General features: G+C 47.3%; 1 long non-coding RNA gene across 1 annotated transcript; it reads right to left on the reverse strand.

Moving 5' to 3' along the window:
* Positions 1 to 17,548: 17,548 nt before the first annotated feature.
* Positions 17,549 to 19,130, reverse strand: LOC127300990 (uncharacterized). Its single transcript, XR_007851762.2, has 2 exons — positions 18,381 to 19,130; positions 17,549 to 17,744 (listed from the first exon to the last, which is right to left on the reverse strand). It is a non-coding gene; the product is annotated as an uncharacterized lncRNA (long non-coding RNA).
* Between the last annotated feature and the right edge of the window lie 2,702 nt (positions 19,131 to 21,832).

The raw sequence follows: 21,832 nt of genomic DNA on the forward strand, positions 1-21,832 counted from the left end.
CCGCCAACGCCAAAAGGCGATGATGAGGCATATGCAGCTTCCTGTCTCCGAGGGCTCCGAGGACAACATCACTCCTCCCGGTGAGTGGAAGTCCAAGCTTACTTGGTCAAGTTCCGAGGACTCCATCCCCGAGCACATTGTTCCTCCGTCTCCACCACCTCATGGCAAGGGTCTTGCTCAAGAAGAAGACGACGATGATGAAGGTGAAGATGAAGAGGAGGAAGATGTCGAAGAGGAGGGTGACGAGGATGATGATGACGAGGACGAGGATGATGATGACGAGTGATCCCCTTGGGGCGTTAGTATGCTTCTTCTCCTTTTTTGGTGTCTCGATGCCAAAGGGGGAGAAGTTGATCTATTAGGACGGGAATATGCATGGGGATGCCAAGGGCTTGGTGCTTCATTTTGGTTCTTTCGGCCTTGGCATCAAATCCTTTCCCCTAGTTATTTTGAACTTTATTCGTATGTGTGCTTGCTACTCTATTTGTGGATCTCCCGATCCCCCGGTTTGTATTAAGACTTAATCGTTCGTAGATTAATGATTTTCACTATTTATCCCTTGATTGGCTACATCAATCTTATGGTGGCACTCATTATGAGTTTGGGTTTTCTCAAGGCAAAGGTATGAAAAGTTTCCACCAAACTCTCCTATATGCACTTATAGTTGCCTCCATAGTGTGCTTGTGCTATATGATCTTGTCATATGTTCTTCTTAGCACTTGTGCTTGGTTTGTAGAATCTAGGGGGAGTTTCTCTCTAGGATGTGTGCATTTGTATACCAATGCATATTCTAGATATGCACACATCTAGGGGGAGCTTCGTCTACTCTTGCAAACCAAATACCTTATCATAATATCCTATGAGTTATTGCAAATTCGTGTGTTGTCATCAAACACCAAAAAGGGGGAGATTGTAAGAGCAAGATCTACATCCCTTGTTTTGTGTGTTTGATAACAACACTCGAATAATTATAACCGTGCACAAAGATTGTCCTTGATAGGTTTGCAAGGTGTACGGTGCCCTCGTCGGACACATTATGATCAGAAGACTGAAGCGTAATTCTTAGGCTTTCTGGTTTTGTGTGTGTGATGTGGACTAAGTCCTTGGATGTGCCCGATCTTCACGGATTTGGGTGGAACTCGTGGGGGTAGGTGGATGAACACGATGAACACGAAGAACGCGAGGGGGAATCGTGGGGATACAACACACACACGCACACAAACCGGTTTTCCCTCGTAGGCCCGATACACCTACTCGATAGAGGTTGCGAGAAAAGACCTTCCGGTAGAAGTCCCGCAAAGAGATCGACAAATCGAAGCTCGCAAGATCTAGAAGGGTGAAAAGACCGGAAGGTTGATAGAAGTGCAAGCAAAAGACCAAATAGGTAGAAGTGCAAGCAAAAGATCAAACAAACGGTAGAAGTCACCAAAGAGATCTTAACAAGTCGATAAGGAGCCCGGGTGGGTACAAGATCATAGATCTAGGTAGGGTTCCCACAAGGGTGAGCTAAGCTCAGGTTTAATTTCACATCAAGTCTAATCTCAGATCTGAGCCAACAAGGCTATTTATAGGTGGGGGCGAAGGGTTAAGTTACACGCTGAAAAGTGCTGTTGTGCTGAAGTTCGATGGGGCGGAAGTTCCGGTCCACTTGGGCGGAAGTTCCGGTCAGGGGCGGAAGTTCCGGTCTGGAGGGGCGGAAGTTCCGGCCAAGTTCCGGCCTTGTTCCGGAATTGCGCCATTGTCCCGCAGTAACATCCAGTATGGTTTTCGCCGACTTTCGGAACTTGGGCGGAACTTGGGCGGAAGTTCCGGTGGGCGGAAGTTCCGGTCCCTCGGGACGGAAGTTCCGGCCTGATCCATTTCGCTGGGCGCTGGAAGACATCTGGAGGGCATCTGGGCGGAAGTTCCGGTCCTGGGGGGCGGAAGTTCCGGTCTGGAAGCTGTAGCTCCATCTTCATCATTTCCAGCTCTCTCTCCATTGGCTTGGTCTCCATGGCTTGCGTCTTGGTCGATGTACCTGATTGAACATAGGGTAGTGGCATGAAGTAGCAAGCCATCCAAAGGGGTGTCAAAAGCATACGTGGAGAGGAGCGAATTCACCTCTTGGTGTAGGGCTTGGGCTCGAGCTCGTGTCATTGGACCACGAGGAGGGCTTGTCGGTCTTGATGTAGTATCGACCTTGGGTTGGGCTACATCATCTCCCCCCCTTGGGAAAGAGTCGTCCTCGACTCTAACGTCTCTTCATCTTCATGGTATGGCGAGAGGTCGGACACATTGAATGTGTTGCTCACCAAGTACTTGGATGTTGGTATGTCGATGACGTAGGCGTTGTCGTTGATTCGCTTGAGGACCTTGAAGGGACCATCGCCTCGGGGCTTGAGCTTGGAGTTTCTTTCTTGAGGGAAACGGTCCTTGCGAAGATGTATCCACACTAGGTCCCCTTCATTGAAGATCCATGCCTTTTTCTTCATGTTGAGGCGTGTTGCTTGACGAAGAACTTGTTGCTCGATTGTTGCCCTTGTATCTTCATGTAGCTTCTTCATGTATTGTGCTCTCTTGTCGATGTCCATGTTTACTTGCTCATGTAGCGGTAGAGGAAGGAGGTCAATCGCCGTAGGAGGCTCAAAGCCATAGACAACCATGAACGGGCTTCTCCTTGTCGTAGTGTGCTTGGCGCGGTTGTAGGCAAACTCCGCATGCGGGATGCAATCCTCCCATGACTTCAAATTCTTCTTCACGAGGATGCGTAGGAGAGAGGAGAGGCTTCGATTGACCACTTCCGTTTGGCCGTCCGTTTGCGGATGCGAGGATGATGAGAATAAGAGCTTCACTCCAAACTTTGCCATTAGCGACTTCCAAAGATAACTCATGAACTTGACATCTCGATCCGACACAATGCTTCTTGGTACACCGTGGAGTCTCACAATTTCCCTAAAAAACAAGGAAGCAATGTGTGAAGCATCATCCGTTCGGGAGCATGGTATGAAATGTGCCATTTTAGAGAATCGATCAACCACTACGAAAATGGAATCATGACCATATTTGGTTCTAGGCAATCCTAACACAAAATCCATACTAATGTCGGACCAAGGAGCATGAGGAATAGGCAATGGTGTATAAAGACCATAGGGGTTGGAAGTTGACTTAGCTTGTAAGCATGTTGTACACCGTCGGCAAAGGCGCTCCACATCGCGCTTCATTCTTGGCCAATAATAGTGAGTGGAGAGCATGGCATATGTCTTGTCTCTTCCAAAGTGTCCCATAAGACCACCACCATGCGGTTCTTGTAAGAGCAAAAGGCGAAGCGAAGACATGGGAATACAAAGTTTGTTGCCCTTGAACAAGAATCCTTGGTGCAAATAGAAATCATCGATGCCCTTATCACTAGAACACTTTGCAAAGATTGGGCCAAAGAAAGTATCGGAAGCATATAAATCTTTGATTTCATCAAGACCCAAAACACTAATATCCAAACGAGTGAGTAAGAGGGTGAGTTTGCGGGAAAGAGCATCCGCCACAACATTGTCCTTGCCCTTCTTGTATTTGATTACATATGGAAAGGACTCAATGAACTCAACCCACTTTGCATGTCTTTTATTCAAATTGTGTTGACTTTTCAAATATTTCAAAGACTCATGGTCGGAGTGGATAATAAAATCTTTTGGCCAAAGATAGTGTTGCCAAACTTCAAGAACACGAACCAAAGCGTAAAGTTCCTTGTCATATATAGGATAGTTGAGGCGTGCGCCATTCAACTTCTCGCTATAGTATGCCACGGGTTTTCCATCTTGCATAAGCACTCCACCAATACCGAGTCCACTCGCATCACATTCAATCTCAAAAGTTTTGGAAAAGTTTGGAAGAACAAGAAGTGGTGCCTCGGTAAGTCTCTTCTTCAACTCATCAAAAGCTTTTTGTTGTGCCTTGCCCCACACAAATGGAACATTCTTTTTCGTAAGCTCATTCAAAGGGCAAGCAATGGTGCTAAAATCTTTCACAAAGCGGCGGTAGAAACCGGCAAGTCCATGAAAACTTTGAACTTGACCAACATTGGTAGGAGTGGGCCAATTGTGGATGGCCTCAACCTTGGAAGAAACAACTTCAATACCGTTAGCGGAAACCACAAAGCCAAGGAAAACCAATTTGTTTTGAGCAAAGGTGCACTTGGGGAGGTTAGCATAAAGCTTTTCATGACGCAAGATGCACAAGACCTCTCTCACATGTTGCACATGGTCCTCGAGGTTTTTGCTATAAATGAGAATATCATCGAAATAGACAACCACACTCTTGCCAATGAGAGGACGCAAGATGTGATTCATGAGTCGCATGAAAGTAGATGGAGCATTTGAAAGGCCAAATGGCATGACAAGCCATTCATAGAGACCAAGTTTGGTCTTGAATGCCGTCTTCCATTCATCACCTATTGCCATGCGGATTTGATGGTAGCCACTACGCAAATCAATCTTAGAGAAAATCGTGGCACCGCTCAATTCATCAAGCATGTCATCTAAACGCGGAATGGGATGGCAGTATCGAATGGTAATGGCATTGATGGGGCGACAATCCATACACATTCGTTGCGTCTCATCCGGTTTAGGAACAAGAATCACGGGAACCGCACAAGGGCTTAAGCTTTCACGAACATACCCTTTTTCGAGGAGGTCCTGTATTTGTCGTTGGATCTCCTTTGTGTCTTCGGGGTTGGTGCGGTAGGTGGCGCGGTTTGGTAGAGGAGCGCCGGGTATGAGGTCGATGCGGTGCTCAATCCCTCGAAGCGGTGGTAGTCCATGAGGAAGTTCGTCGGGGAAGACATCTTGGAACTCCTTCAAAAGAGACAACAAAGACGAAGGAAGTGTTGTTAAGTTGTTAGTCTCCGAAGGTGGCCCCTTGCAAATGAGCACGTAGTGCAATATGGTGGATGGGTTGTGGTGCAATTCTCTCATCTCACTCTTGGTAGCTATGAGGACACTCTTCATCTCACTCATATATGGCTTGTGGCGCTCACTTTCCTTTTGGTGGGTCACTCTCTCACCACTCATCTCACTAGTGATGGTAGCTTCCTTAGCCCTCGCTAGAGCCTTTGCATTGTCCGCAATCACTTGTCTAGGAGTCATTGGGCGTAGGATGTATGTCTTGTCGCCGACCTTGAAGCTATAGGCATTTGTGTAGCCATCATGGCTTGCTCTTTTGTCATATTGCCAAGGGCGACCAAGTAGCATGTGGCACACCGTCATGGGCACTACATCACAATCAACGGTGTCTTCATAGGCACCAATCTTGAAGGATACGGAGACGGTGTGTTGTATCTTGACATTTCCATTGTCACTTAGCCATTGCACATGGTAAGGATGGGGGTGTTTCCGGAGTGTGAGGTTGAGCTTGGAGCATAGTTCGGTGCTTGCAAGATTGTGGCAACTCCCTCCATCGATGATAACCTTTATTGACTTGCCATTGATTCCGGCTCTTGTTTGGAAGATGTTGCACCTTTGATCTTCATTGGGTAGTGCATGGGTTGTCAACACTTTGGTCACCACAAGGGATGGACTTGCATCATGCACACATAGGACTTACTCTTGGTCTTCCAAGTCATCATCTTCATGATTGGTTGCGGCTTGTACCAAAGCTTCATATTCACCTTCACTCAAGTACTCCACATCTCCATCATCTCGAGTTATCATAACTCTTGTGTTCTTGCATTCAAAGGATTTATGTCCTTGAGCCCCACACTTGAAGCAAGTGATGTTACTAGATCCCGTGGAAGCTTTGGAGGACATAGTTGATTGATTCGGCTTGAAGCTTGTTGTCTTGAAGGCACTCTTCATTTGCTTAGGAGGATCCTTGGGAGCAATAGCACTTATGTTCTTGATGCTTGAGGAGGTATTTGTTGCATTGCGCGCGGCGAAGAAGGACTTTGTTTTTGCACTTGCTATGTCTTCTCGCACTTGGCGCTCGGCTCTTGTAGCTTGATGAAGCAATTCAACCATGTTGGTGTAAGGCAAGAACTCCACTATCCTCTTGACGGGAATGTTCAATCCATTCAAGAATCTTGCCATTGTTTGCTCTTCTCGCTCATCCACATTGGCACTCATCATTGTCATGTGCATCTCCTTGTAGTATTCCTCAACAGACTTGAAGCTTTGCTTGAGTTGAGTAAGCTTGTTGAAGAGGTCGCGTTTATGGTGGTTGGGCACAAAGCGTTTGTGCATGACTTCTTGCATCTCTTCCCACGTAGCAATGGGGTCTAGATCTTCCTTGTCACGCTTCTTGTTCACTTCTTCCCACCAAACATTTGCATACCCTTCAAACTCTAGTGATGCCATGGCCAATTTCTTTGCTTCGGAGAAGTTGTGTATGCGGAAAATCTTGTCAACCTTGAGAACCCAAGAGAGGTATGCATCGGGGTCTTCTTCTCCGTGGAATTTGGGCATGGTGAACTTGAGCTTCCCAAAGATTTCCTCTTCATTGCGGTCATTGTGCCTAGGAGGTGGTCTTTCTTCCCCAATATCTTGACGTTGTTGAGGTGGATGTCGTGGACCTTGAGCATCTCTATTGTTGTTGCTATGTTGTGGACGAGGAGGTGGTCTTCCATGACCTTCATCTTGATCATCAATGTTGTGGCGTCGTCGAGGCATCACACTTTCTTCACTTGATGCTTGGTGATGACTTGATTCTTCATTTCTTGCCCTTGGAGGAGGTCTTCTAGCATGAGGGCGATCATCATGATGGCGGCGATTATCTTGACCTTGAGGGCGTTGAGGGTGAACAACATTGATGATTTGGCGCTCTTGGTGCGCTTGCCTTTGTTCCTCTTCATGAAGGCGTTGTCTTCTAGCTTGAGCTTCTTATGCTTGTCGTTGCCGCTCTTGTTCTTCAAGTGCTTGTTGTTCATTGCGGAGACGCTCTTGTTCCCTTGCTTGAACTAGCTCTTGATCATGTCGAAGGCGTTCTTGCTCTTGTTGGAATTGAGCATTGAGGTTCTCTTGGTGAAGGCGCTCTTCTTCAAGGCGTTGACGCTCTTGGACAAGTCGAAGTCTAGCTTGCTCCGCTTCTTGAGCTTGTTGGTGAAGCACTTGAACATCCATATTATGGTGGTGTGGGTCTTCATTAGAATCATGGCGAGACGGTGTAGGAGCTCTTGACCTTGAGCTATGGGAGCGCGAAGACCTTGAGTGGTGTCTTCTCTCTTCTTGGTGGTTGAGTGTGTGGAGGATATTGTCCAACGCCGTCTTCATTTCCCTTGTCTCTTGACCTTGTATGGCAAGGGTTGCCTTCAACTCATTGCCTTGAGTTTCAATCTTCTCATTGAGGTCTTGAACTTGATTGTTGAGGTCATTCCTTTGCACTTGAGCTCTTTCTTCATAGCGGACATTGGTATCCTTGAGCATGGCTTCAAATTGATTTAGCTTGGCGTGGACGGCTTGAGTAGCTATCCAATGTTGGTGCCGCGTCATCGGTAGTTGGTTCCCTTCTCCACTAGACATGGTTACAACTAAAACAAGAACTATGTGGTGGGTGGTTAGGAAAGACTACCAAGAATGTCAAAACTTGCAAACCAAAATCGAAAAGGTGTTTCAAAGCGGAGGGTAACCGATATGAATGCACACACACAAAAACAAAAAATCTATATGGTGTTAGGTATGGATATGGAAAGCCAAATGGAAGAACCAAACGAAAAGTCTATTGTCAAAAGTGGGTAAGATCCAAAAGTCACAAGTCAAAGGCGGTGATCACAAAAGGCATACACAAGGAGGAACACACGCGTGGGACAAAATGGGGTTAGCGCGACTTGGAAAATGAGCAAGAACAAAATGGTCCTAACGAAGACTACTAGCTCGGTGTCACGCTAACACAAGAGAGACCGTGGCTTGGTTGCCAAATTGAGAAGCAACAAGATTTGCGCAAGACGCCTCTCTTCTCTTTTCTCTCTTTTGCTTAAAAGCTTTGGACTCTTTTGTGTATAGGTGTCACTCACACACTTTTTCTTTTTCTTTTTCTTTTTCTTTTTCTCACTATGTAAGGATACTACTATCTATGTAAGTATGTCACACTTCTTTTGCTTATCTTTTCACACGAGCTTGCTTCGAAGCTTTGCTCAACACACTCACACCCTCACGGTCGGGACGCTTGCGCAATGCTTCGCAACACTAGAAAGCCACTCTCGATAGGAAAGGTACGCAAAAGAGGCTAGGGCTACAAGTTAGGAGCAAGTTATAACACTTGATGATGGTGGCCGACGATCTTGAACTTGCTATGGTGGAGGTGTCAAATGAACCGCTTGAATCCTCGGGGTGCCGTCATCGTTGTCGATGTTGCGGAAGCTTTGTGGTAGCTGAAATGGCACTCAAACCGAAGTCCAAACACAAGGGGTTAGTACCAAAACGAAAAACGAAGGTTGCTGTCAAAATTTCGGCCAGGCGGAACTTCCGGTCCTAAGGGGCGGAACTTCCGGTCCGGGGGCGGAACTTCCGGTCCTTCCGGGCGGAACTTCCGGTCGCAATCAGATCTGCGGGCTGTTCATCGATTTGGGCAGAAATCCGGGCCGAAATCCTTCGAATTCGAGGAAAATTTGGCACTAGAAACTGTGGGAAGGTGGGGGAATTCCAGATCAACACCAAAGGCAAGTTTCTATTGGAGCAAAACCACAAATAACTCAACAAATCGAGAGATCGATCCAAGGCCAAATTGGGGCTATTTTTTGGGAAATTTTTTGGAAATTTTTTTGGGCGAAATTGGTGGAATTGGGGGATGTGGGGGTCAAATCCGTGGCAACCAAAGAGCTGCTGATACCATATGATGTGGAGTAAGTCCTTGGATGTGCCCGATCTTCACGGATTTGGGTGGAACTCGTGGGGGTAGGTGGATGAACGCGATGAACACGAAGAACGCGAGGGGGAATCGTGGGGATACAACACACACATGCACACAAACCGGTTTTCCCTCGTAGGCCCGATACACCTACTCGATAGAGGTTGCGAGAAAAGACCTTCCGGTAGAAGTCCCGCAAAGAGATCGACAAATCGAAGCTCGCAAGATCTAGAAGGGTGAAAAGACCGGAAGGTTGATAGAAGTGCAAGCAAAAGACCAAATAGGTAGAAGTGCAAGCAAAAGATCAAACAAACGGTAGAAGTCACCAAAGAGATCTTGACAAGTCGATAAGGAGCCCGGGTGGGTACAAGATCATAGATCTAGGTAGGGTTCCCACAAGGCTGAGCTAAGCTCAGGTTTAATTTCACATCAAGTCTAATCTCAGATCTGAGCCAACAAGGCTATTTATAGGTGGGGGCGAAGGGTTAAGTTACACGCTGAAAAGTGCTGTTGTGCTGAAGTTCGATGGGGCGGAAGTTCCGGTCCACTTGGGCGGAAGTTCCGGTCCACTTGGGCGGAAGTTCCGGTCAGGGGCGGAAGTTCCGGTCGGGGCGGAAGTTCCGGCCTTGTTCCGGAATTGCGCCATTGTCCCGCAGTAACATCCAGTATGGTTTTCGCCGACTTTCGGAACTTGGGCGGAACTTGGGCGGAAGTTCCGGTGGGCGGAAGTTCCGGTCCCTCGGGGCGGAAGTTCCGGCCTGATCCATTTCGCTGGGCGCTGGAAGGCATCTGGAGGGCATCTGGGCGGAAGTTCCGGTCCTGGGGGTGGAAGTTCCAGTCTGGAAGTTGTAGCTCCATCTTCATCATTTCCAGCTCTCTCTCAATTGGCTTGGTCTCCATGGCTTGCGTCTTGGTCGATGTACCTGATTGAACATAGGGTAGTGGCATGAAGTAGCAAGCCATCCAAAGGGGTGTCAAAAGCATACGTGGAGAGGAGCGAATTCACCTCTTGGTGTAGGGCTTGGGCTCGAGCTCGTGTCATTGGACCACGAGGAGGGCTTGTCGGTCTTGATGTAGTATCGACCTTGGGTAGGGCTACATCAGTGTGTGTGTCGCGAGGTAACATGGTAGGAGAGAAAAAGAGGAAAAGGCTGTTTTAGCCATAGCGGTACTACCGGTACCAGGAGCGATAGTACCGCTACCCCTACTGGTACCGCTCTGAGGTATCGCTCTGAGGATTGCACACGATATTGTCTCACAGTACAAGTGGCGGTACCTTTGCGGTACCATGAGCGGTAGTACCGCTTGCCAGCGGTAGTACCGCCCACGGTACCGCTCAAGTACCGTAACTCGTTACGGTAGTACCGCTTCGGTACCGCTCCGGTACCGCTCTGAGTCGAGTAAGGTCTGGACCCTATTGCAGTACCTCAAGCGGTACCACGAGCAGTAGTACCGCTCTGTGTCCACGTGGACAAGTTCTGTGGGGATTCGAACTCAGAGCGGTAGTACCGCTTCCCAAAAGCGGTAGTACCGCTTAGGCCAAAACAGCACATAACGGTTGGATTTGGAGGGACCTATATTGATGCAGCCCGACCTACGGTCTTCGCTTCATCATGTGCGTCAACGTCAAGAACCACACTCAAGGCCGAGGTCACGGAGGCATGGAAGAGAAGAAGGAAGAAGAGCGTACGAGGTCGCCTAGGAGAGAACACGCCTGCCACAAGTCAATTCGGGCCAAGGCCCATGTACCCCTTTGTTTCCCTAAACTACCCCTCCTTAGTGGCTCCCTATATATAGGCTCCCACCTCCCCCTTCATTAGTAAGGAATGAACTTGAGAGAATTAGGCTCATGCCTCCACCATCCCTTTGGGATTAGGGAAACCCCCTCCTCTCTTGGACACAAATCTATGAGTTGTATCAAGGCACTCCTTATATGATTAGTCTCTCACACTTGTGATTCTACCACCGGTCTCTCACTCGTGTGATTCTACCGATTGTATACCGATCTTCCTCTCGGGGATTCTACCGCGTGTCTCTCCCTTGAGAGATTCTATCGGGATAATGGTTCGGGCTATCGGGAGTAAACCGGAATTGTATCGGGTTGTGTTGCGTGCGTTCGTCGTGTTCTTCATGTTCATCCCTCACCCCTCTTGTTCTTGGTCAATTCGTGATTTCAGGCAACCCACGTGGCCTTAGGCCGCATCATATGGTATCAGAGCAAAGGTTGCCACGAATTTGACCCTCCAATTGCTCCAATTTCGCCCAAAAAAATTCCAAAAAAAATTGCCCCAAAAAATAGCTCGAAATTGATCTCCGAATTTGTTGAGTTTTTTGTGGTTTTGATTCACGAATCTGGTGTTACTAGTGCTGATCTATCATTCCCTCATCTTTTCCCCATCGAATTCGTTCAAGTTCGCGCAAATCGGAGGATTTTTGAGCCACTTCTCGTGTTCGTGTTCATAGCTGTGAAGAACAGCTCGGGCACCATCCCAAATCGATCCACGCGCTCCTCGAGTCCCCTGGCCGTGCTCGATTTCCGCCGCCACCACGCGCTGCCCGCTCGCCGCTGTCGTGCCCCGCTCGCTCACCACCAGCGCCCGCCCGCTCGACCTCTCCTGCCTCGCATGCCCCCGCCTTGGCTCTGCATCGCGTGCCCCCGCTCAGCATTTTCGCCCAATCCGCACGCCCGAGCGCCACCAGCAGTCGCCCGCACCCCTGGCCGCCTTGCTCGCCTCAAATCGCCAAGGCCACGCTCGAGCCACTGCTTGCAAGTCCTGGCCGACCGGCCTGCCTCGCACGCGCTGCGCGCACGCCGGCCATCCATCCACGGCAGCAGCCGCACGCGCCCCCGGCCGCTCCCGCAGGCAGCCTACCTACAGCGCTAATGCGCACGCATCCGCATCAAATCAACCAGCAAGAAATCACCAGCTCCTCCACTTGATTTCCCAACTCCCGTGGCCACCTGCTTCCGCATCAGGCGCGCAGATTCCCAACTTGGCCCCAGGCTCCATCCGCTCCACTTCGCGCAAAATTAGCTCGGACCGGAGCAAACCGGGCGGCAACCGGGAAAATCAGCTCGGACCGGAGGCAAACCGGGCGGCAACCGGACCGGAGCTAAACCGGGCGGCACGCCGAATGGTCCGGCCCAGGATCCGGTCAAACCGGCCCCTTGACCGGATTTCACAATTTTGACTCCACTTTTTTCCCCAAATTTTGACTCCATTTTTTGCCCCAAATTTTTGCTAGAAAAATGAGAAAAAGAAAAGAAAAAAATAGAAAAGAGTGTGTGTCCACCGATACCGAGAAGTGCAAAGCTTGTGAGCACTAAGAGAGATAAAAGAAGAGTGACATCTTGTGCAAATCTTGTTGCTTCTCTCATATGCAACCGAGCTACCGTCTCTCTTGTGTTGGCGTGATACCGAGCTTATAGTCTTCGTTAGGACCATCTTGTTACTAGCTCACTTCCTTGGTCGCGCTAACCCCATTGTTCTCCGTTGTGTGTGTTTCCGTGTTTCCTTGACATAGATCACCACTCTTGACATTTGACTTTGGATCTTACCCACATTTGACAATAGACTTTTTCGTTGATCTTTTTCGTTTGCTATCCACCCCTTACCCACCACATATAGTGTTTCTTAGCCTTTTGCGTGTGCTTTGAGTGTGTGTGTGAGTAACCCCGGTACAATTTTGACTTTGTTCTTGAGTTGAACCATTTTTTGATACTTTCTTGATAGGTGAGATACTTGTGTAGTTTTCCTTCCACCACATACACTTACACATACACCTTTCCTAGTGAGAGCTATACAATATGACCCCACAAGAGCAAGCCGAGATGAGAGCATACTTCGATGAGCTAGATGCTCGAGAAGCCAAGATGACACATAAAGATAAAGCCGAGTGCAACGCATACTTCAAACACCTTGAGAGCAAGAGAGATACACACCATGAGTCGAGTGAGGATGTTTCGATTTCTAACAACTTAACCTCTACTCCTCTTGTGTTGTCTTCCTCTTTGCTAGGTTGCTCGGACATCGATGACGCCATTGCCATGGAGATGAGGGACTCCACTATATGTGAGATGAGCGACTCCACTATATGTGAGATGAGCGACTCCACTATATGTGAGCTTGATGAGCGCCTCCACTTCGAGAGCATGAGTGATACACCAAGTGAGATGAGAGTGGTAGTTGATAGGTCATGTGAGGCCATTTTGAATTCTAACAACTTACCCTCTACCTCTAGTGTGTTTCCTTATGTCTTATTAGGTCCCATGGATGACGAGACGCCGATCATGGAGAAGATGTACATGGTGCATGAAGATGATGTTATCACACCATGCTTGCTTGAAGATGAACATGAAGGCCACATCGAGGTACCTCTTCCACAACACCTACCTCATATGGGTGTTGATGATGCCATGATCCCACTAGTGGACATGATGATTTTTGAGTGCATGCATGATGATGATGATACAAATGCGATGTCATATGCTTCTTTCATTTTCCCATGTGATGCTTTGATTGATAACATTGTTGATCATGTGGACTTGATTGCTTGTGATAAGATGACCATGCCATGCTATGAGTGTTTCAATATATCTCCCATTGCTTGCAACTTGTCGAATAATTTCTCTTTCCCATGTGTTGATTGCAATGAGGACATTGATGCTTGTGTTATGACAACCTTGATGAACAATTGCTCTTTCCCTAGGTTTGTTGACAACCATGATAAAATGTTGAACATGTTTTGTGTTATATGCTTGCAATATTCTCCCACTAGTGCAATCAAAATGTTGAATACTTTCTCTTTCCAATGATTGGCTTGCAATAGTGTTAATATGCTTGTAAATGAGATTGCCCCCATAGCTCTCTCAAATTTGGGAGACTTTGCCGATGTCCATGTTGAGCATGTTCTCTTGTCCTCTTGTCAAGAACCATGACCTTCCAAGGTACGGCAAGGGGGCTCCCAAGGACAAGGACGAGGAAGGAGATAGTGATAACTCCGACTACGTGCCCAACTCCGTCAAGACCAAGGGCCTCTTCACCAAGCTCACCGCTCGCCTCAAGAAGTCATTTTGCTTCAAGAGGGACCTTGAATATATGACGTATCAAGCTCACCATGACAACAAGAAGATCCGCCAATGCCAAAAGGCGATGATGAGGCATATGCAGCTTCCTGTCTCCGAGGGCTCCGAGGACAACATCACTCGCCAAACCGGGCGGCACGCCGGATGGTCCGGCCCAGGATCCGGTCAAACCGGCCCCTTGACCGGATTTCACAATTTTGACTCCACTTTTTGCCCCAAATTTTGACTCCAATTTTTGCCCCAAATTGTTGCTAGAAAAAAGAGAAAAAGAAAAGAAAAAAAATAGAAAAGAGTGTGTGTCCACCGATACCGAGAAGTGCAAAGCTTGTGAGCACTAAGAGAGATAAGAGAAGAGTGACATCTTGTGCAAATCTTGTTGCTTCTCTCATATGCAACCGAGCTACCGTCTCTCTTGTGTTGGCGTGATACCGAGCTTATAGTCTTCGTTAGGACCATCTTGTTACTAGCTCACTTCCTTGGTCGCGCTAACCCCATTGTTCTCCGTTGTGTGTGTTTCTGTGTTTCCTTGACATAGATCACCACTCTTGACATTTGACTTTGGAACTTACCCACATTTGACAATAGACTTTTTCGTTGATCTTTTTCGTTTGCTATCCACCCCTTACCCACCACATATAGTGTTTCTTAGCCTTTTGCGTGTGCTTTGAGTGTGTGTGTGAGTAACCCCGGTACAATTTTGACTTTGTTCTTGAGTTGAACCATTTTTCGATACTTTCTTGATAGGTGAGATACTTGTGTAGTTTTCCTTCCACCACATACACTTACACATACACCTTTCCTAGTGAGAGCTATACAATATGACCCCACAAGAGCAAGCCGAGATGAGAGCATACTTCGATGAGCTAGATGCTCGAGAAGCCAAGATGACACATAAAGATAAAGCCGAGTGCAACGCATACTTCAAACACCTTGAGAGCAAGAGAGATACACACCATGAGTTGAGTGAGGATGTTTCGATTTCTGACAACTTAACCTCTACTCCTCTTGTGTTGTTTTCCTCTTTGCTAGGTTGCTCGGACATCGACGACGCCATTGCCATGGAGATGAGGGACTCCACTATATGTGAGATGAGCGACTCCACTATATGTGAGATGAGCGACTCAACTATATGTGAGCTTGATGAGCGCCTCCACTTCGAGAGCATGAGTGATACACCAAGTGAGATGAGAGTGGTAGTTGATAGGTCATGTGAGACCATTTCGAATTCTAACAACTTACCCTCTACCTCTAGTGTGTTTCCTTATGTCTTATTAGGTCCCAGGGATGACGAGACGCCGATCATGGAGAAGATGTACATAGTGCATGAAGATGATGTTATCACACCATGCTTTCTTGAAGATGAACATGAAGGCCACATCGAGCCTACCTCTTCCACAACACCTACCTCATATGGGTGTTGATGATGCCATGATCCCACTAGTGGACATGATGATTTTTGAGTGCATGCATGATGATGATGATACAAATGCGATGTCATATGCTTCTTTCATTTTCCCATGTGATGCTTTGATTGATAACATTGTTGATCATGTGGACTTGATTGCTTGTGATAAGATGACCATGCCATGCTATGAGTGTTTCAATATATCTCCCATTGCTTCCAACTTGTCGAATAATTTCTCTTTCCCATGTGTTGATTGCAATGAGGACATTGATGCTTGTGTTATGACAACCTTGATGAACAATTGCTCTTTCCCTAGGTTTGTTGACAACCATGATAAAATGTTGAACATGTTTTGTGCTATATGCTTGCAATATTCTCCCACTAGTGCAACCAAAATGTTGAATACTTTCTCTTTCCAATGCTTGGCTTGCAATAGTGTTAATATGCTTGTAAATGAGATTGCCCCCATAGCTCTCTCAAATTAGGGAGACTTTGTCGATGTCCATGTTGAGCATGTTCCTAAGTTTTCCCCACATATTCACCATGTGTACTATAATATCTTGCTTACCGCTAATGGTGATGTGCAAAAGAAATGGCGCATCATGATGGATGATGTGTTCATATACCATGCACACACATTATTCTTGTTGTCTAACATGTGTGTAGGTACCCAAACTACAATGTCAACCTCGATTGAGCACGAGTTGACAAAAAGAGCTCTTGAGAGCATGATACAAGTGAGCTCCAATGAATGGTTTCGCTCGCACACTTCGACTACACAAGATCTCTCAATGAGAGCACACCGACATCTCGCTAAGGTGACCTCCTTCTACTTGCACTCTCTTGCTAAATCCAATGAACTTTGGCTACACTTTGATTGCTCCTTTGCTTTTCTTGTGCTATTGATAGGGCTCTCGACAAGTGAAGGAACATTCAAGCGTTGGTGTCATCTACCTCCTCTGCACATTCACGAAGACTCATCGTCGAGGACGACTCTTTTTCAAGTGGGGGGAGATGATGCAGCCCGACCTACGCTCTTCGCTTCATCATGTGCGTCAACGTCAAGAACCACACTCAAGGCCGAGGTCACGGAGGCATGGAAGAGAAGAAGAAGGAAGAAGAGCGCCCGAGGTCGCCTAGGAGAGAACACGCCTGCCACAAGTCAATTCGGGCCAAGGCCCATGTACCCCTTTGTTTACCTAAACTACCCCTCCTTAGTGGCTCCCTATATATAGGCTCCCACCTCCCCCTTCATTAGTAAGGAATGAACTTGAGAGAATTAGGCTCATGCCTCCACCATCCCTTTGGGATTAGGGAAACCCCCTCCTCTCTTAGACACAAATCTATGAGTTATATCAAGGCACTCCTTATATGATTAGTCTCTCACACTTGTGATTCTACCACCGGTCTCTCACTCGTGTGATTCTACCGATTGTATACCGATCTTCCTCTCGGGGATTCTACCGCGTGTCTCTCCCTTGAGAGATTCTATCGGGATAGTGGTTCGGGCTATCGGGAGTAAACCGGAATTGTATCGGGTTGTGTTGCGTGTGTTCGTCGTGTTCTTCGTGTTCATCCCTCACCCCTCTTGTTCTTGGTCAATTCGTGAGATCGGGCAACCCACGTGGCCTTAGTCCGCATCATATATAAAGGCCCCTTCTTCCCCAGCTCGTTTTCAGCTCTTCTCTCTCTCCTCCATTGTTGCTGAGCTCAAACTGAGGGGATCTCCCCAACCATCCAACCAATCTTGCTCATACTTTGAGGAGTGGTGGAGGAGACCCCGATCTATCGTTCTACCGAGAGAAAGTTCACCATTTCGTGGTAGTCCTTAGTGGATCTTGGTGGTAGAGTTCCTATTGTGGAATCTTGGAAGAAGTGGACCTATGGAGGCTAGTTTGGTGATGTACTAGCCCCATAGGTCGTTGGGAGCCTCCTTGGTGTGGAGCACGCCCCAACCTTGTGAAGAAATCACCGCCTCGACCGGTGCCTTAGTGGAGAAGGGGGAGCACCTTCGTGGAGCTCTCTCGAGGAGGAAGGTGAGACCTTCCTTCGTGGTGTGGCCGTCTAGTCTCTTGTGTGAGACTAGCACCTCCTCAACGCAGACATACTTCCTATTGTGGAAGGAACTGCGGGAAACAAACCTCGCCTCGTCTCCGCGCCCTCCGGTTGTCTCGCTCCTTACTCTTACTATCTTGTTGATTCATTTGCTTGTTGCACTTATCCTAGGATCATTGTAGGAACACCACTATCGCTAAAGCTATCACCTTTACCTTCCGTTGCACTAAAAATTGAAAAAGGCTAAAACTTGTCGTAGCGCCATTCACCCCCCTCCCCTCTTGTTCGGTACGATCCATTCAACCACATCCTCCCCGCCCAAACTCCTGGTGGCACCTCCTTCTCCGGCGATCGCCCGCGTCCTAGCGCCGCCTCCTTCCCCGTGGCATCAACCTGGTAAAATATTTGTTAGAACCAAAATCAGAAACAAGAGAAGACGAGGCTAGCTCCAAAATCTACAGAATCATGAAAACTAAAATCGACCAATCCATCCGACAGAAGAAGCAAGCAAATCCAACCTCAAGTCCATGGCCACACAGCAACATCAGAATATGCAGAAGCATCTCATAATATTGGTGTTTTACGAGCAGTCTAAAATCAGAACAAAGCACAAATAAAATTCCCAATGTTTTCGGTAAAATAAACTTGGATGAAATGGGATCTGGATTGAAAATATTACAAGATAATTGACATAACTTTTATGTGCTTGTCTTTTTTTTACCAGGTACTGGAGTAAACTTTGATACCAAAATGCAAGAGGGCAAACAACTAACGGGAAATTTACATGAAGAGAAAAGACATGGGCATCTGTTGGATTTGGACGAGTCTAGAACATCTGATAATTCCTTTAATCTCGAAAGATTAGCTGCTGCTAATCATGACTGAGCAGTTGCTGGATGGTCAAATTCTAATTCCAACTGAATAACTAGCACTACTTTCTGTACTGCTAATCCGCAGAGTCACGAGGGCCTGCGAGTCATGAAGATCACAGGCTGATTCGGCACGGACAACACATAGATTATCTAGTACCTGCTCTAGTACATGCGCGAATTGTGCCGCTGATATTGTTGATTCTCCTGCTCTCCCTTGCTCGAGACAATACAACGAGGGGCTTGGCCATCCACAGTCAACAACCAAAGAATTTCAGCAGCATCTTTGCAACAGATAAAAATGCACATATTCAGAAAAGGAAAAAGAGGGGATTGCGGATCAATGTGAGTATCATTAAAGAGAGAGTGAAACATTAGAAAAATTGACAAATTGGATCTGGATTTGGAGAACACCATGTACGTAAAATCCCCTCAAAGTAAATCTTTCCAGATCAGAAAAAAGGAGACGAAACAAATCCAGATCGGAAAAGGGAGGCCTCCTCAGTACAGGTCTCAAATTCTTCCACACGAGAATTTCAGAAGAAGCAGCCTGGTGCGGTCTACCGGAGGGGAGGAGGCGAGGCGGGGGGTGGGAGGCGCAGAAGCCCCGGGGCAACGGCTGCGGGGGGCTACACCGGAGCTCGCCTCCATCGCGTTCGGACTTCGGAGCAGTCGGCTCGGCGCGGACTCAAGCGGCGCGTGGGAAGGAGGTGGTGCCGTATGAGATCTACAGCCCGGGGGTTGGCGGCGAGGTGGGGTTGCTGCCAGGCCGCGCGGCACCCTGTTGTCCGGGAGGAAGCTCTGGTCGGAAGGATGGTCTATGGGTGTGCTGTGTGGTTTTTTTCTGGAGTGTGCTGTGTGGTTGGGTCGATGGAGGGAGGACGAAAAATGAGGTGGTGGAGAGGGTTCGTCTGTGGTGAGGAGGGAGAAGACGATGCTAACGCCGTTAGTTTATATCTACGGTGGGATATGGTCTATAGGGAAGATGGATGGCTGGATCCCTATGCACAGCTACCCACCTGGGCAGCTGGCTATTTTGCATATCTATAATATCTATAAAGTTGATCCCCACTTTCTTCATTTAATATTTGCAAGCTGCACATGCACACTATCCACGTCATCCTATTAGTTTGGTAATCCCTGACTATGTTTCAAGTCTGTTTGCCATCATGTTTTCAGCGATCCATTCGTCATATTGTCTCTAAGAATGGCTGGATGAAACCCTTGAAGCCTTGACTGGCCCAGTCCAAAAATACTGCCTTCACCCTAGGCCAGCCCAGAATTGTTTCTTTCGTCTTCTCAGGCTGCAGCCCGGAGCAAAAAGGAAAAAAAACATGTCATCGTCCAGACCGAGTGTCGCCATCAAAGCCGCTTCTTCTTCTCTGAAGTCCCAACTGCTCCACCTCCTCCAGATCAAGCGGTGCCATCTGAGACGCTTCTCCTCCCAATTACTCGCATTCTCGGCTGCATGTCTGGTAGTACTATATATTCCCCCTCCCCTGTCGATATCACTATTCCTCCCCAGCTCTCCTTGAAACCTGGTCATGTTCTCTATTTAAGTTGGGAGAATTGGTTATTTACCCAAAACTTCACCAACCTTGGATCATCTACCCAAAGTTCACTGTACATTGGCATAATACCCAGTAGGGACTTGAAAGTAAAAGAAGAACTACAGCAAGACCCTAATTAGAGCTAGTCATATACGTAGATTGGATTAAAACGAGTTCAAAGTACGTGAATCAGTGCAAGTATATGGCTTCCATAAGTCTGCAATCAATATGAATCAGTGCATCAACTACCTCGGACTGAAGATACAAATCAACTGCCGACTCACCTATACTGACCAATGAATTTTTGGAGGCGCTGGTCGGGCCGTACAACACCATTAGAAATAGGAGAAGAGATGGAATCAGAATCAGGAACATACAGTCAAGGCAGACGGCAGCAGGACGTACAGGCGGACGGCGACAATGGCAGTGATCACGAGCGGACACGATATTGGTGAAGGTCGGATGGCGTCGGGATGGCTGCGAGTCTTCTCTCAATGGTGAAGACCGAGGTGATTGATCCGCCTCGGCGAACGGCGCTGGCTTGGCTCGAGGCGCACGTCGTGTCCACAACTGGCAGGTTTCGATCTGATCAATCGTATAATGATCCTATCCTATAATTGTTGGTTCGCTTTCAAGTCCTTGCTGGGTTATTTACCAATGCACAATGAACTTTGGGTAGATGATCCAAGGCTGGTGAAGTTTTGGGTAAATAACCAATTGTCCCATTTAAGTTCGGTCTTTCTTTGTATTGTTGTTTGCCATGCGATGATTTATTCTTCAATCCTGGTCTCCTTCTTGCCCATCGCCTGAGTTGTGTTTGGAGATGTATGGAATAGTACATATGGTGGCTATTGCTTCGTATATTGGCACCGCATGGATCGTGGTTGTGTGGCTATCTCAGCCTGTATGAAATAGTCATCCAATTCGCTTATCACCGGTTTCCATGGCTGTGCATCTCTGCAACATGGTGGGATTATGTATTTCCTTGCTGTTTGTTATCTTCTGTGCAGGGACATGGTTTGTAAGTCTCAAATTGTGCTCCATGTTATGATTCAGGAGAAAGATGGAAAGTTGATTCCTCTACCACACAATCCCCGCGAGAAATAACAGCAGATGAAACCGATATGGGCGTACAAGAAGCTCCTGGATAGTTTTTCCTATTTAAATTCGAAGCCATCGCCCTTTTAGCCTTCCACCGCCTGTTGTCGATCACTCCATGGTCCTTCCCAATCCTCAGTTTTCTCCTTGCTCCTTCCTGCACACCCCTTCTACGGCCACCATAGGCATCTAAACATCATCTTCAGTGCTAGCTGCTCTTTTGATTCGATTCCTTGCTGGGCAGACCCATTTCTATTTCTCCCCCTACTGATCTATCAGCGACCAATCACCCCATGAATGTACGAACTCAATCTGTCCTTTAAAAACTGATTTGATGTGTTTCCTATTTTGTATTGCAGGTTGCATCAATTGTTACGGTCTGGCATGAGCCTCTATGGCTTCTATCTTCAGGTTAACTGCCTTGCACACAGTATACAGTTATCATATTCCGAGCCTACGCTGACAGAATACAATTTTGACTACAATTAGTACTGTAGCACTGTTGTCTTTCAACTGTAAGAGCTGACGTGTGCCTTAGCGTGTTTCAGGTGTGCTTTGCCTCTCAAATAATATTTGGGTGTGGCATAATTATCAAGCATACTTTTGCTAGGCGAATCAAATCATCTATGAACCATGTGAGGCTTCGGCTCTGTGGTTTGCGGTGTGTGCTACCATTCTCTGCTATTTTCTTATTGGTGTAATCTTATGGTGTCCTTTCTCTGTTATGTCTGATGCATGTCTCTTTTAAAGCCAATTGGGCGTGTCTTTCATTCGGCAGTGCTAGCTCTAATGAATACAATTCCAGGTATTTTTATCCCCTAATATGTACGTGGGTATATTTTTTCCTTCATGTACAAAAGTCATTCAGCTCTGATCTAAAGAATCTCACGAGCACCTCCTTATCTCTCATGGATGGTTGATAAAAAATGCACATGCGCAGTATATGCCTAACAGATTCACACAT

This window comes from Lolium perenne, chromosome 7 (genome assembly GCF_019359855.2).
Source record: "Lolium perenne isolate Kyuss_39 chromosome 7, Kyuss_2.0, whole genome shotgun sequence".
Classification (NCBI taxonomy): Eukaryota; Viridiplantae; Streptophyta; class Magnoliopsida; order Poales; family Poaceae; genus Lolium; species Lolium perenne.